At 46.0% G+C, this 16,446-nt stretch overlaps 1 pseudogene; it reads left to right on the top strand.

Moving 5' to 3' along the window:
* The window catches only part of LOC120038874, a 79,223-nt pseudogene extending 76,939 nt beyond the window's left edge, over positions 1-2,284 (top strand).
* Positions 2,285-16,446: the final 14,162 nt, after the last annotated feature.

Genomic DNA, 16,446 nt, shown 5'->3' with positions numbered 1-16,446 from the left:
ATATACATAGTACCTTCTCCTGTGTTGTGTCGTCCAGGCCCAGGGCAGTACAAGCTTACTTCATATACATAGTACCAGGGCAGTACTAGCTTACTTCATATACATAGTACCTTCTCCTGTGTGGTCCTTCAGGCCCAGGGCAGTACAAGCTTACTTCATATACATAGTACCAGGGCAGTACTAGCTTACTTCATATACATAGTACCAGGGCAGTACTAGCTTACTTCATATACATAGTACCTTCTCCTGTGTGGTCCTTCAGGCCCAGGGCAGTACAAGCTTACTTCATATACATAGTACCAGGGCAGTACTAGCTTACTTCATATACATAGTACCTTCTCCTGTGTTGTGTCGTCCAGGCCCAGGGCAGTACAAGCTTACTTCATATACATAGTACCTTCTCCTGTGTTGTCCTTCAGGCCCAGGGCAGTACTAGCTTACTTCATATACACAGTACCTTCTCCTGTGTTGTGTCGTCCAGGCCCAGGGCAGTACTAGCTTACTTCATATACACAGTACCTTCTCCTGTGTGGTCCTTCAGGCCCAGGGCAGTACAAGCTTACTTCATATACACAGTACCTTCTCCTGTGTTGTCCTTCAGGCCCAGGGCAGTACTAGCTTACTTCATATACACAGTACCTTCTCCTGTGTTGTTCTTCAGGCCCAGGGCAGTACTAGCTTACTTCATATACATAGTACCTTCTCCTGTGTTGTCCTTCAGGCCCAGGGCAGTACTAGCTTACTTCATATACACAGTACCTTCTCCTCTGTTGTGTCGTCCAGGCCCAGGGCAGTACTAGCTTACTTCATATACACAGTACCTTCTCCTCTGTTGTGTCGTCCAGGCCCAGGGCAGTACTAGCTTACTTCATATACACAGTACCTTCTCCTCTGTTGTGTCGTCCAGGCCCAGGGCAGTACTAGCTTACTTCATATACACAGTACCTTCTCCTCTGTTGTGTCGTCCAGGCCCAGGGCAGTACTAGCTTACTTCATATACACAGTACCTTCTCCTCTGTTGTGTCGTCCAGGCCCAGGGCAGTACTAGCTTACTTCATATACACAGTACCTTCTCCTCTGTTGTGTCGTCCAGGCCCAGGGCAGTACTAGCTTACTTCATATACACAGTACCTTCTCCTCTGTTGTGTCGTCCAGGCCCAGGGCAGTACTAGCTTACTTCATATACACAGTACCTTCTCCTCTGTTGTGTCGTCCAGGCCCAGGGCAGTACTAGCTTACTTCATATACACAGTACCTTCTCCTCTGTTGTGTCGTCCAGGCCCAGGGCAGTACTAGCTTACTTCATATACACAGTACCTTCTCCTCTGTTGTGTCGTCCAGGCCCAGGGCAGTACTAGCTTACTTCATATACACAGTACCTTCTCCTCTGTTGTGTCGTCCAGGCCCAGGGCAGTACTAGCTTACTTCATATACACAGTACCTTCTCCTCTGTTGTGTCGTCCAGGCCCAGGGCAGTACTAGCTTACTTCATATACACAGTACCTTCTCCTGCGTTGTATCGTCCAGGCCCAGGGCAGGATATTTGGGAAGCTGAAAGAGGAGAACTTCTTCACAGCGAGGGACGAAGTGAAGCTAGAGACACATATCAAAGTTCCCTCGAATGCAGCCGGACGCGTCATCGGCAAGGGGGGCAAAACCGTGAGTAACAACAACTACACAATAACGCCTGTACATGCAGTGGGTGTCACAGAGCCGGGGGTGTCACAGAGCCGGGGGTGTCACAGAGCCGGGGGTGTCACAGAGCCGGGGGTGTCACAGCACCGTGCCTGGTGCTATTTGAAATGCGGTCAGTGTCTTTCCAGTCAGGGGTCATGATCTTTGACCTTTGTGTCCTCTCTAGGTCAATGAGCTGCAGAACCTGACCAGTGCGGAGGTCATCGTGCCGCGAGACCAAACGCCAGACGAGAACGATGAGGTCTTCGTAAAGATCAGCGGGCATTTCTTCGCCAGTCAGGTGATATCATGTATTATCTGCTCTAGTCATATATAATATATCATAATATGCCATTTAGCAGACACTTTTTTCCAATGTAATTTACAGGTGTCTGTGCATACATTTTCCTATGGATGCCATGCTCTACCAACTGTGCCACACAGGACCAGTGTAATATTCAAGTCAAAACACTTTGACATTATTAAATGCTAAAATATATGTTTCTTCCAGTCTGCTCAGAGGAAGATCCGTGAGATCATCCAGCAGGTGAAACAGCAGGAACAGAAACACCAGCAGCAGGGAGCTCCCAGCATGCACCACTCTAAGTGACCAGCAGGTAGAGCGGGGCGGCTCCCTCCCTCTCTCTCTCCAGCGGGCACAAGCCAATGAATGTAGCCCTCCCACCTGGACGGACGACCAGACCAGCCAATGGGACAAGGCAAAGCAGAACAGCAGACCGGGAACAAAACCAAAGAACTTAATTGATTTGCATTATGTGCACTGCCAGCACAGAGCGGAGAGAGAGGACGGGGAGAGGAGAAATCTAACGGAAATGTTAAAATACAAAACATATATAAAAAACAAGATTAAGGAGGATGGAAGCAGGCTAACTAACATACAGTAGGCCTAACAGACAGACCAAATCAAAACAGACATGATGGCATTGTGAAGGTAGTTCTCTAGTTCAGGAGAATGATCAGTATAATGGTGTGATTCAGGGAGAAGGACTCTGTCAGAGACGCTTGTGGTTCACATTAATAATACAAGTCAGTATCCTTAACAGTATTAAGACAGAGTAGAACACATGGTGCCTTCCAAGTGGCACCCTATTCCCGACATAGTGCACTACTGTTGACCAAAGCACCGTAGACATACACTGGTATACACTAAACTATGGACTGTTATTCAGTTACACAGCAGATGGAATGACAGTGCATGTTTTAGCTTAGTATCTAACAAAACTGGATATTTCCTAGATTGAAATGAACTTTCAGTAAAAAGGGGAACTTTAGACCAGGGCCCAATAGGCCCTGTATATGGAATAAGGGGAAAAGTGTCAACGGCAGGTAGTGATGCCTCTTCGACTCAGATCTTTAGTTGTTTGCATTTTAAGGTCAAAGAAATATCCAACAAAAAAGACAAACAAGAAAACATATTGTTCTGAATCTTTGGAGGTGGGCTAAGGACGTCCCCGCCGCCGGGGGCTAAGGACGTCCCCGCCGCCGGGGGCTAAGGACGTCCCCGCCGCCGGGGGCTAAGGACGTCCCCGCCGCCGGGGGCTAAGGACGTCCCCGCCGCCGGGGGCTAAAGACATCCCCGCAGCCAGGGGCTAAGGACATCCCCGCCGCCAGGGGCTAAGGACATCCTCGCCGCCAGGGGCTAAAGACATCCCCGCAGCCAGGGGCTAAGGACATCCCCGCCGCCAGGGGCTAAGGACATCCCCGCCGCCAGGGGCTAAGGACATCCCCGGTCTAAAGTATAGGGAATAGGGTGCCATAGGGCCCCTATCTAAAGTAGTGCACTATATAGGGAATAGTTGCTGGGACTGCTTGTCTCTTTCCAGTGATCCTGCCGACCAAGGATGGGTCTGAGGAGCTATTTGTCACAGCTAGCCTAGCTGCATATCAAGTTAGCGGGGTGTTCTCGAACGCAGTCCGCGACGCGGTTAGCCATTGTGGCTGGGACCGCTGATTGACCCGGGTTTGTGGCTGTCTAGATCCCTGCTGTTTGTTGTTTTCAATCTTCCCCGTGACCTGCCCTGTCTGGAACGGCGAGGAGTAACCTGTTGCTAGCTACCATGACAAAGACCAAAGCCGGTGAGAGTACCGTTGAGGACAGTGCCAGTGGTGTCTATCACACGTGAAGGATCTTTTAAATCGAACAAAAAAATACCTACAAGCAGTTGTTACAACGAGAAAATATCTTCAAGTGTTTTGTCCAAAAACTGGTGGAGTCGACTAATAAAAGAATGGACGACCTGACCAGAGAGGTCCAGGATCTGAAGAACAAAACTGGTGGAGTCGACTAATAAAAGAATGGACGACCTGACCAGAGAGGTCCAGGACATGAAGAACAATACTGGTGGAGTCAACTAATAAAAGAATGGACGACCTGACCAGAGAGGTCCAGGACCTGAAGAACAATACTGGTGGAGTCGACTAATAAAAGAATGGACGACCTGACTAGAGAGGTCCAGGACATGAAGAACAGTCTCCAGTTCTCCCAGGGTCAGCTCAATGAGTTGAAACAGGAGAACGGCAAGATGACAGCAATCTGTAAGTCACAGAGAGGACATCAGTTCTGTATGTGAGTCCATGATAATCAGATGTTTACATCATTGTTATCTAAAGGGATAATCAAGGCGAAACAACATGGTTGTGGACGGAACTGCAGAATCTCCACATGAGACCTGGACGGAGTCTGAGGACAAAGTGAGGGAAATGATCTGAGAAATTGAAGATGGGCCACAGGAAGATTGAGGTGAAGCGCACCAACAGAACTGAAAAACCCATCACCAACCCAGGTGACAGGCCCAGGTGACAGGCCCAGGTGACAGGCCCAGATGATAGGCCCAGACCGATAGTGGTCAGGTTCCTGAGGTTCAAGGACAAGGTAGCTGTTCTAGAAAGAGCCAAGAACTTGAGGAACATATATCTTCCTCCCTCAACGAGGACTATCCTGAAGCTGTGCGCCAGAAGAGGAAAAAAACTGATCCCAGCCATAAAAGCTGCCAGAGCACGTGAGGACATGACAGCCTCATTGTCCTCCCTCCCAGAAGCCTGGAAGGGATGAGAGAGCCAAGCCTATGGGCTCATAGCTTCAACACCTCAGTGCCCACACACACACACACAAACACAAAAATTGATTAATGGACTGCCGAATGTATATTTTTTTCTCTTGCTTTGTTCGCTCTTTTCAGTATTATGTCTCTCTCTAGGAAAATAGCTCATATTCATATTTTTTATACATGTAGCTTTAGAAATAAGGTTAATGAAATCAATAACCAACTCACATCAGATAAAATTAGTATTAGCCATTTCTGAGACTCACTTAGATAATTAATTTGATGATACAGCAGTAGCAATACAAGGATATAACATCTATAGAAGAGACAGGAATGCTTATGGGGGAGGTGTTGCTGTATATATTCAGAGCCATATCCCTGTAATGCTTATGGGGGAGGTGTTGCTGTATATATTCAGAGCCATATCCCTGTAATGCTTATGGGGGAGGTGTTACTGTATATATTCAGAGCCATATCCCTGTAATGCTTATGGGGGAGGTGTTGCTGTATATATTCAGAGCCATATCCCTGTAATGCTTATGGGGGAGGTGTTACTGTATATATTCAGAGCCATATCCCTGTAATGCTTATGGGGGAGGTGTTGCTGTATATATTCAGAGCCATATCCCTGTAATGTTTATGGGGGAGGTGTTGCTGTATATATTCAGAGCCATATCCCTGTAATGTTTATGGGGGAGGTGTTACTGTATATATTCAGAGCCATATCCCTGTAATGCTTATGGGGGAGGTGTTGCTGTATATATTCAGAGCCATATCCCTGTAATGCTTATGGGGGAGGTGTTACTGTATATATTCAGAGCCATATCCCTGTAATGCTTATGGGGGAGGTGTTGCTGTATATATTCAGAGCCATATCCCTGTAATGCTTATGGGGGAGGTGTTGCTGTATATATTCAGAGCCATATCCCTGTAATGTTTATGGGGGAGGTGTTACTGTATATATTCAGAGCCATATCCCTGTAATGCTTATGGGGGAGGTGTTGCTGTATATATTCAGAGCCATATCCCTGTAATGTTTATGGGGGAGGTGTTGCTGTATATATTCAGAGCCATATCCCTGTAATGCTTATGGGGGAGGTGTTGCTGTATATATTCAGAGCCATATCCCTGTAATGCTTATGGGGGAGGTGTTGCTGTATATATTCAGAGCCATATCCCTGTAATGCTTATGGGGGAGGTGTTACTGTATATATTCAGAGTCATATCCCTGTAATGCTTATGGGGGAGGTGTTGCTGTATATATTAAGAGCCATATCCCTGTAATGCTTATGGGGGAGGTGTTGCTGTATATATTCAGAGCCATATCCCTGTAATGCTTATGGGGGAGGTGTTGCTGTATATATTCAGAGCCATATCCCTGTAATGCTTATGGGGGAGGTGTTACTGTATATATTCAGAGCCATATCCCTGTAATGCTTATGGGGGAGGTGTTGCTGTATATATTCAGAGCCATATCCCTGTAATGCTTATGGGGGAGGTGTTGCTGTATATATTCAGAGCCATATCCCTGTAATGCTTATGGGGGAGGTGTTGCTGTATATATTCAGAGCCATATCCCTGTAATGCTTATGGGGGAGGTGTTGCTGTATATATTCAGAGCCATATCCCTGTAATGTTTATGGGGGAGGTGTTACTGTATATATTCAGAGCCATATCCCTGTAATCCTTATGGGGGAGGTGTTGCTGTATATATTCAGAGCCATATCCCTGTAATGCTTATGGGGGAGGTGTTGCTGTATATATTCAGAGCCATATCCCTGTAATGCTTATGGGGGAGGTGTTGCTGTATATATTCAGAGCCATATCCCTGTAATGCTTATGGGGGAGGTGTTACTGTATATATTCAGAGCCATATCCCTGTAATGCTTATGGGGGAGGTGTTGCTGTATATATTCAGAGCCATATCCCTGTAATGTTTATGGGGGAGGTGTTGCTGTATATATTCAGAGCCATATCCCTGTAATGCTTATGGGGGAGGTGTTGCTGTATATATTCAGAGCCATATCCCTGTAATGCTTATGGGGGAGGTGTTGCTGTATATATTCAGAGCCATATCCCTGTAATGTTTATGGGGGAGGTGTTGCTGTATATATTCAGAGCCATATCCCTGTAATGCTTATGGGGGAGGTGTTGCTGTATATATTCAGAGCCATATCCCTGTAATGCTTATGGGGGAGGTGTTGCTGTATATATTCAGAGCCATATCCCTGTAATGCTTATGGGGGAGGTGTTGCTGTATATATTCAGAGCCATATCCCTGTAATGTTTATGGGGGAGGTGTTGCTGTATATATTCAGAGCCATATCCCTGTAATGCTTATGGGGGAGGTGTTACTGTATATATTCAGAGCCATATCCCTGTAATGCTTATGGGGGAGGTGTTGCTGTATATATTCAGAGCCATATCCCTGTAATGTTTATGGGGGAGGTGTTGCTGTATATATTCAGAGCCATATCCCTGTAATGCTTATGGGGGAGGTGTTGCTGTATATATTCAGAGCCATATCCCTGTAATGTTTATGGGGGAGGTGTTGCTGTATATATTCAGAGCCATATCCCTGTAATGCTTATGGGGGAGGTGTTACTGTATATATTCAGAGCCATATCCCTGTAATGTTTATGGGGGAGGTGTTGCTGTATATATTCAGAGCCATATCCCTGTAATGCTTATGGGGGAGGTGTTGCTGTATATATTCAGAGCCATATCCCTGTAATGCTTATGGGGGAGGTGTTGCTGTATATATTCAGAGCCATATCCCTGTAATGCTTATGGGGGAGGTGTTGCTGTATATATTCAGAGCCATATCCTGTAATGTTTATGGGGGAGGTGTTGCTGTATATATTCAGAGCCATATCCCTGTAATGCTTATGGGGGAGGTGTTGCTGTATATATTCAGAGCCATATCCCTGTAATGCTTATGGGGGAGGTGTTGCTGTATATATTCAGAGCCATATCCCTGTAATGTTTATGGGGGAGGTGTTACTGTATATATTCAGAGCCATATCCCTGTAATGCTTATGGGGGAGGTGTTGCTGTATATATTCAGAGCCATATCCCTGTAATGCTTATGGGGGAGGTGTTACTGTATATATTCAGAGCCATATCCCTGTAATGCTTATGGGGGAGGTGTTGCTGTATATATTCAGAGCCATATCCCTGTAATGCTTATGGGGGAGGTGTTACTGTATATATTCAGAGCCATATCCCTGTAATGCTTATGGGGGAGGTGTTGCTGTATATATTCAGAGCCATATCCCTGTAATGTTTATGGGGGAGGTGTTGCTGTATATATTCAGAGCCATATCCCTGTAATGTTTATGGGGGAGGTGTTACTGTATATATTCAGAGCCATATCCCTGTAATGCTTATGGGGGAGGTGTTGCTGTATATATTCAGAGCCATATCCCTGTAATGCTTATGGGGGAGGTGTTACTGTATATATTCAGAGCCATATCCCTGTAATGTTTATGGGGGAGGTGTTGCTGTATATATTCAGAGTCATATCCCTGTAATGCTTATGGGGGAGGTGTTGCTGTATATATTCAGAGCCATATCCCTGTAATGCTTATGGGGGAGGTGTTGCTGTATATATTCAGAGTCATATCCCTGTAATGCTTATGGGGGAGGTGTTGCTGTATATATTCAGAGTCATATCCCTGTAATGCTTATGGGGGAGGTGTTGCTGTATATATTCAGAGTCATATCCCTGTAATGTTTATGGGGGAGGTGTTGCTGTATATATTCAGAGTCATATCCCTGTAATGCTTATGGGGGAGGTGTTGCTGTATATATTCAGAGCCATATCCCTGTAATGCTTATGGGGGAGGTGTTGCTGTATATATTCAGAGGCCATATCCCTGTAATGCTTATGGGGGAGGTGTTGCTGTATATATTCAGAGGCCATATCCCTGTAATGCTTATGGGGGAGGTGTTGCTGTATATATTCAGAGCCATATCCCTGTAATGCTTATGGGGGAGGTGTTACTGTATATATTCAGAGCCATATCCCTGTAATGCTTAGAGAAGATCTCATGTCAAGTGTTATTGAAGTGTTGTGGTTGCAGGTTCACCTGCCTCATCTAAAGCCTTTTATTTTGGGGTGTTGCTATTGGCCACCAAGTGCTAACAGTCAGTATCTAAATAATGTGTGTGAAATGCTTGATAGTGTATGTGATGTAAACAGAGGTCTACTTTCTTGGGGACCTGAATATTGACTGGTTTTCATCAAGCTGTCTGCTCAAGAGGAAGCTTCTTACTGTAACCAGTGCCTATAATCTGGTTCAGGTTATTAATCAACCTACCAGGGTGTTTACAAACACTACAGGAACAAGATCATCCACATGTATTGATCACATTTTTACTAATACTGTAGAACTTTGTTCTAAAGCTGTATCTGTACCCATTGGATGCAGTGATCACAATATAGTGGCTATATCCAGGAAAGACAAAGTTCCAACAGCTGGGCCTACAATAGTGTATAAGAGATCATACAAAATATTTGTTGGTCTGATGTGATTAATAAGGAGCATCCAGACGCAGCACTTGATGCATTTATGAATTTGCTTCGTCCGATTATTGATAAACATGACCATGTTAAGAAACTGACTGTTAGAACTGTTAAGGCTCCATGGATTGATGAGGAATTTAAAAACTGTATGGTTGAAAGAGATGGGGCAAAAAGAGTGGTTAATAAGTCTGGCTGCACATCTGACTGGCTGACTTTCTGCAAATTGAGAAATTATGTGACTGAACTCAACAAAAAGAAGAAGAAACTGTATTATGAAGCCAAGATCAATTATATAAATAATGATGGAAAAAAAACCTTGGAGTACTTTAAATGAAATTATGGGCAGAAAGACAAATTCAACTTCATCTTTCATCGAATCAGATGGCTTATTCGTCACAAAACCATTTGTTGGCAATTATTTTAATGATTATTTAATTGGCAAAGTGGGAAAACTTAGGCAGGAAATGCCCACGACAAACAGTGAGCAATTATATTCATGCATAAAAAAACAAATAATGAAAGAAAAGCAGTGCAAGTTTGAATTTTGTAAAGTTAGTGTGGGAGAGGTGGGAAAATGATTGTTAACGATCAATAATGACAAACCTCTTGACATAAACAATTTAGATGGAAAGCTACTGAGGATGGTAGCTTACTCTATAGCCACTCCTATTTGTCATATCTTTAATCTGAGCCTAGAGGAAAGTCTTTGTAATTCCGCTACCCAAGAGTGGTAAAGCGTCCTTTACTGGTTCTAACAGCAGACCTATAAGCTTGCTGCCAGCTCTTAGCAAACTGTTGGAAAAAATTGTGTTTGACCAAATATAATGCTATTTCTCTGTAAAAAAAAAATTGTACCCCTTTTTGTGGTATCCAATTGGTAGTAGTTACAGTCTTGTCTCATCTCTGCAACTCCCGTACGGACTCAGGAGAGGTGACGGTCGAGAGCCGTGCGTCCTCCGAAACACAACCCAACCGCACTGCTTCTTGACACAACGCACATCCAACCCGGAAGCCAGCCGCACCAATGTGTCAGAGGAAACACCTGGTCAGTGTGCACTGTGCCCAGCCCGACACAGGAGTCACTAGTGCGCGATGAGACAAGGATATCCCTGCCGGCCAAATCCTCCCTAACCCGGACGACGCTGAGCCAATTGTGCGCCGCCCCCAGAATCTCTGGGTTCTGCCTTAGACCACTGCACCATCCGGGAGGCCCCTCTGTAAACAAATTAACAGACTTTCAGCATGCTTATAGAGAAGGGCACTCAACATGTATTGCACTGACGCAAATGACTGATGATTGGTTGACAGAAATTGATAAGAAGATTGTGGGAGCTGTACTGTTAGATTTCAGTGCAGCCTTTGATGTTATCGACCATAGCCAGTTGAAAAAAAATTGCTTTTCAACCTCAGCTCTGAATCCACGATATGGCAATCTAATAGAACTCAAAGGGCTTTCTTTAATGGAAGCTTCTCTAATGTCAAACATGTAAAGTGTGGTGTACCGCAGGGCAGCTCTCTAGGCCCTCTACTCTTTTCTATTTTTACCAATGACCTGCCACTGGCATTAAACAAAGTAGGTGTGTCCATGTATGCTGATGATTCAACCATATACGCATCAGCAACCACAGCTAATGAAGTCACTGAAAACCTTAACAAAGAGTTGCAGTCTGTTTTGGAATGGGTGGCCAGTAATAAACTGGTCCTGAACATCTCTAAAACTAAGAGCATTGCATTTGGTACAGATCATTCCCTAAGTTCTAGACCTCAGCTGAATCTGGTAATGAATGGTGTGGCTGTTGAACAAGTTGAGCAGACTAAATTACTTGGTGTTACCTTAGATTGTAAACTGTCATGGTCAAAACATATAGATTCAATGGTTGTAAAGACGGGGAGAGGTCTGTCCGTAATAAAGAGATGCTCTGCTTTTTTGACACCCCACTCCAAAAAGCAAGTTCTGCAGGCTCTAGTATTATCTTATCTTGATTATTGTCCAGTTGTGTGGTCCAGTGCTGCAAGGAAAGACCTAGTTAATCTGCAGCTGGCCCAGAACAGAGCGGCACATTTTACTCTTCATTGTAATCAGAGGACTGATATAAATAGTATGCATGCAAGTCTCTCTTGGCTAAGAGTTGAGGAGAAATTGACTGCATCACTTATTTTTTACAATAAACACTGTTGAAAATCCCAAATTGTTTTTGTAGTCAACTTACACAGCTCTGACACACACCTATCCCACCTGACATGCCACCAGGGGTCTTTTCACAGTCCCCAAATCCAGAACAAATTCAAGAAAGCGTACAGTATTATATAGAGCCCTAATTGCATGGAACTTCCTTCCATCTCATATTGCTCAAATAAACAGCAAACCTGGTTTCAAAAAACAGATAAAGCAACACCTTGCGGCACAACGCCTCTCCTCTATTTGACCTCGATAGTTTGTGTGTATCTATTGCTATGGAGGTGTCACGATCGTCATAATAAGCGGACCAAGGCGCAGCGGGTTATGAGGACATCTTCTTTTATTAGAGATGACGAAACACGAAACGAACACTTTTACAAAACAAAACAACAAACGACCGTGAAGCTACAAACGTAAGTGCATACACAAGCTACAAACGTTCAACATAGACAATTACCCACAAACACCTAAAGCCTATGGCTGCCTTAAATATGGCTCCCAATCAGAGACAACAATAAACAGCTGTCTCTGATTGAGAACCAAATCAGGCAACCATAGACTTTCCTAAACCTCTACACTGAACACAACCCCATACATACTACAAAACCCCCTAAACAATACACACACCCTAAACTAGACAAAACACACAAACATCCCCCATGTCACACCCTGACCTAACTAAACTAATCAAGAAAATATATATAACAAAGGCCAGGGTGTGACAGTACCCCCCCCCCAAAGGTGCGGACTCCGGCCGCAAAACCTGACACAGAAGGGGAGGGTCCGGGTGGGCCTTCCTATGGTGGCGGCTCGGGTGCGGGACGTGGACCCCCCTCCACCATAGTCACTACCCGCTTTGGTGGCTCCTCTGGAACGGCGAGTCCCGGACTGAATACCATCCCATAGGGCGCCACTGGACGGAGGGGCAGCTCCGGACGGAGGGGCAGCTCCGGACTGAGGGGCAGCTCCGGACTGAGGGGCAGCTCCGGACTGAGGGGCAGCTCCGGACTGAGGGGCAGCTCCGGACTGAGGGGCAGCTCCGGACTGAGGGGCAGCTCATTACTGGCAGATGGCTCTGGGGGATCCTGGCTGGTTGGCGGCTCTGGGGGATCCTGGCTGGTTGGCGGCTCTAATGGCTCAAGACAGACGGATGGCTCAGATGGCGCTGGGCAGACGGATGGCTCAGATGGCGCTGGGCAGACGGATGGCTCAGATGGCGCTGGGCAGACGGATGGCTCAGATGGCGCTGGGCAGACGGATGGCTCAGATGGCGCTGGGCAGACGGATGGCTCAGATGGCGCTGGGCAGACGGATGGCTCAGATGGCGTTGGGCAGACGGATGGCTCAGATGGCGTTGGGCAGACGGATGGCTCAGATGGCGTTGGGCAGACGGATGGCTCAGATGGCGTTGGGCAGACGGATGGCTCAGATGGCGTTGGGCAGATGGATGGCTCAGATGGCGTTGGGCAGGCAGGCGGCTCAGACGGCGCTGGGCAGACGAGCAGTGCAGGCGGCGTTGGGCAGACGGCCGACTCTGACCTGCTGAGGCGCACAGTAGGCCTGGTGCGTGGTGCCGGAACTGGTGGTAACGGACTGGAGACACGCACCTCAAGGCTAGTGCGGGGAGCAGGAACAGGGCACACTGAGTTCTCGAGGCGCACTATAGGCCTGGTGCGTGGTACCGGGACTGGTGGTACCGGGCTGAGGGCACGCACCTCAGGGCGAGTGCGGGGAGAAGGATCAGTGCGTACAGGGCTCTGGAGACGCACATGAGGCTTGGTGCGTGGTGCCGGAACTGGTGGTACCGGGCTGGGGACACGCACCTGAAGGCTAGTGCGGGGAGAAGGAACAAGGCATACTGGACCCTGGAGACGCACATTAGGGCTAGTGCGTGGTGCCGGCACTGGTGGTACCGGGCTGGGGACACGCATCTCAGGATGAGTGCAAGAAGCAGGAACAGGACACACCGGGTTGTGAAGGTGCACTGGAGACCTGGTGTGTATAGCCGGCATCAAATCTTCCGGAACTTTAACACAAGTTTCAGGCTGAGTACGAGGAACTGACACAGGTGGCATCGGACAGCTAACACGCTCCTCAGGGAGAATGCCATGCATACTCTGCCAAACCAACAGCTCTCTCTCTTCACTCTCCTCCAATTTCGTCAACAACTCCTCGAATGTCTCATAATCTCCCCTTCGTTCACTCTCCTCCAATCTGTCCAATAACTCCTCGACAATCTCAGACTCACCCCTCAACTTCGCCGACTGCTCCAAGTACCCCCCCCCCCCAATAATTTTTTGGGGCTGTCTCTCGGGCTTCCTACCGTGTCGCCGTGCTGCCTCCATCTCTGCCTTGGGGCGGTGATATTCCCCTGGCTGTGCCCAGGGTCCTCTCCCGTCTAGGATTTCCTCCCACGTCCAGGAGTCTTGACATCGCTGCTGCTGCTTTTTACCACGCTGCTTGGTCCTGGTTTGGTGGGTAATTCTGTCACAATCGTCATAATAAGCGGACCAAGGCGCAGCGGGATATGAGGACATCTTCTTTTATTAGAGATGACGAAACACGAAACGAACACTTTTACAAAACAAAACAACAAACGACCGTGAAGCTACAAACGTAAGTGCATACACAAGCTACAAACGTTCAACATAGACAATTACCCACAAACACCTAAAGCCTATGGCTCCCAATCAGAGACAACAATAAACAGCTGTCTCTGATTGAGAACCAAATCAGGCAACCATAGACTTTCCTAAACACCTACACTGAACACAACCCCATACATACTACAAAACCCCCTAAACAATACACACACCCTAAACTAGACAAAACACACAAACATCCCATGTCACACCCTGACCTAACTAAACTAATCAAGAAAATATATATAACAAAGGCCAGGGTGTGACAGGAGGCTAAGTGTGTCTTTATAAATGTATGTAGTTCTGTCCTTGAGCTGTTCTTGTCTAATGATGTTCTGTATTATGTCATTCTGTATTATGTTTCATGTTCTGTGTGGACCCCAGGAAGAGTAGCTGCTGCTTTTGCAACAGCTAATGGGGATCCTAATAAAATACCAAATAGGGTGCCATTGGGTTCTAGTCCAAAGTAGTGCACTATATAGGGAATAGGGTTCCAATGGGTCCTAGTCCAAAGTAGTGCACTATATAGGGAATAGGGTTCCATTGGGTCCTAGTCCAAAGTAGTGCACTATATAGGGAATAGGGTTCCATTGGGTCCTAGTCCAAAGTAGTGCACTATATAGGGAATAGGGTTCCATTAGGGATGTAGGTACAGTGGATGTTTTCAACACTCTTCTTGAAGATTATCTAAAGTGAGATATTAAGGTCTTAAAATGGTGCCTGTTGAGATGAAAAGGTGGCCATGTTTAATATGGGACGATGTGTACCTTATGAAGAGGTGGCCATGTTTAATATGGGACGATGTGTACCTTATGAAGAGGTGGCCATGTTTAATATGGGACGATGTGTACCTTATGAAGAGGTGGCCATGTTTAATATGGGACGATGTGTACCTTATGAAGAGGTGGCCATGTTTAATATGGGACGATGTGTACCTTATGAAGAGGTGGCCATGTTTAATATGGGACGATGTGTACCTTATGAAGAGGTGGCCATGTTTAATATGGGACGATGTGTACCTTATGAAGAGGTGGCCATGTTTAATATGGGACGATGTGTACCTTATGAAGAGGTGGCCATGTTTAATATGGGACGATGTGTACCTTATGAAGAGGTGGCCATGTTTAATATGGGACGATGTGTACCTTATGAAGAGGTGGCCATGTTTAATATGGGACGATGTGTACCTTATGAAGAGGTGGCCATGTTTAATATGGGACGATGTGTACCTTATGAAGAGGTGGCCATGTTTAATATGGGACGATGTGTACCTTATGAAGAGGTGGCCATGTTTAATATGGGACGATGTGTACCTTATGAAGAGGTGGCCATGTTTAATATGGGACGATGTGTACCTTATGAAGAGGTGGCCATGTTTAATATGGGACGATGTGTACCTTATGAAGAGGTGGCCATGTTTAATATGGGACGATGTGTACCTTATGAAGAGGTGGCCATGTTTAATATGGGACGATGTGTACCTTATGAAGAGGTGGCCATGTTTAATATGGGACGATGTGTACCTTATGAAGAGGTGGCCATGTTTAATATGGGACGATGTGTACCTTATGAAGAGGTGGCCATGTTTAATATGGGACGATGTGTACCTTATGAAGAGGTGGCCATGTTTAATATGGGACGATGTGTACCTTATGAAGAGGTGGCCATGTTTAATATGGGACGATGTGTACCTTATGAAGAGGTGGCCATGTTTAATATGGGACGATGTGTACCTTATGAAGAGGTGGCCATGTTTAATATGGGACGATGTGTACCTTATGAAGAGGTGGCCATGTTTAATATGGGACGATGTGTACCTTATGAAGAGGTGGCCATGTTTAATATGGGACGATGTGTACCTTATGAAGAGGTGGCCATGTTTAATATGGGACGATGTGTACCTTATGAAGAGGTGGCCATGTTTAATATGGGACGATGTGTACCTTATGAAGAGGTGGCCATGTTTAATATGGGACGATGTGTACCTTATGAAGAGGTGGCCATGTTTAATATGGGACGATGTGTACCTTATGAAGAGGTGGCCATGTTTAATATGGGACGATGTGTACCTTATGAAGAGGTGGCCATGTTTAATATGGGACGATGTGTACCTTATGAAGAGGTGGCCATGTTTAATATGGGACGATGTGTACCTTATGAAGAGGTGGCCATGTTTAATATGGGACGATGTGTACCTTATGAAGAGGTGGCCATGTTTAATATGGGACGATGTGTACCTTATGAAGAGGTGGCCATGTTTAATATGGGACGATGTGTACCTTATGAAGAGGTGGCCATGTTTAATATGGGACGATGTGTACCTTATGAAGAGGTGGCCATGTTTAATATGGGACGATG

This window comes from Salvelinus namaycush, unplaced genomic scaffold (assembly GCF_016432855.1).
Source record: "Salvelinus namaycush isolate Seneca unplaced genomic scaffold, SaNama_1.0 Scaffold242, whole genome shotgun sequence".
Taxonomy (NCBI): domain Eukaryota; kingdom Metazoa; phylum Chordata; class Actinopteri; order Salmoniformes; family Salmonidae; genus Salvelinus; species Salvelinus namaycush.
This window is presented reverse-complemented; position numbering and strand designations above follow the sequence as displayed.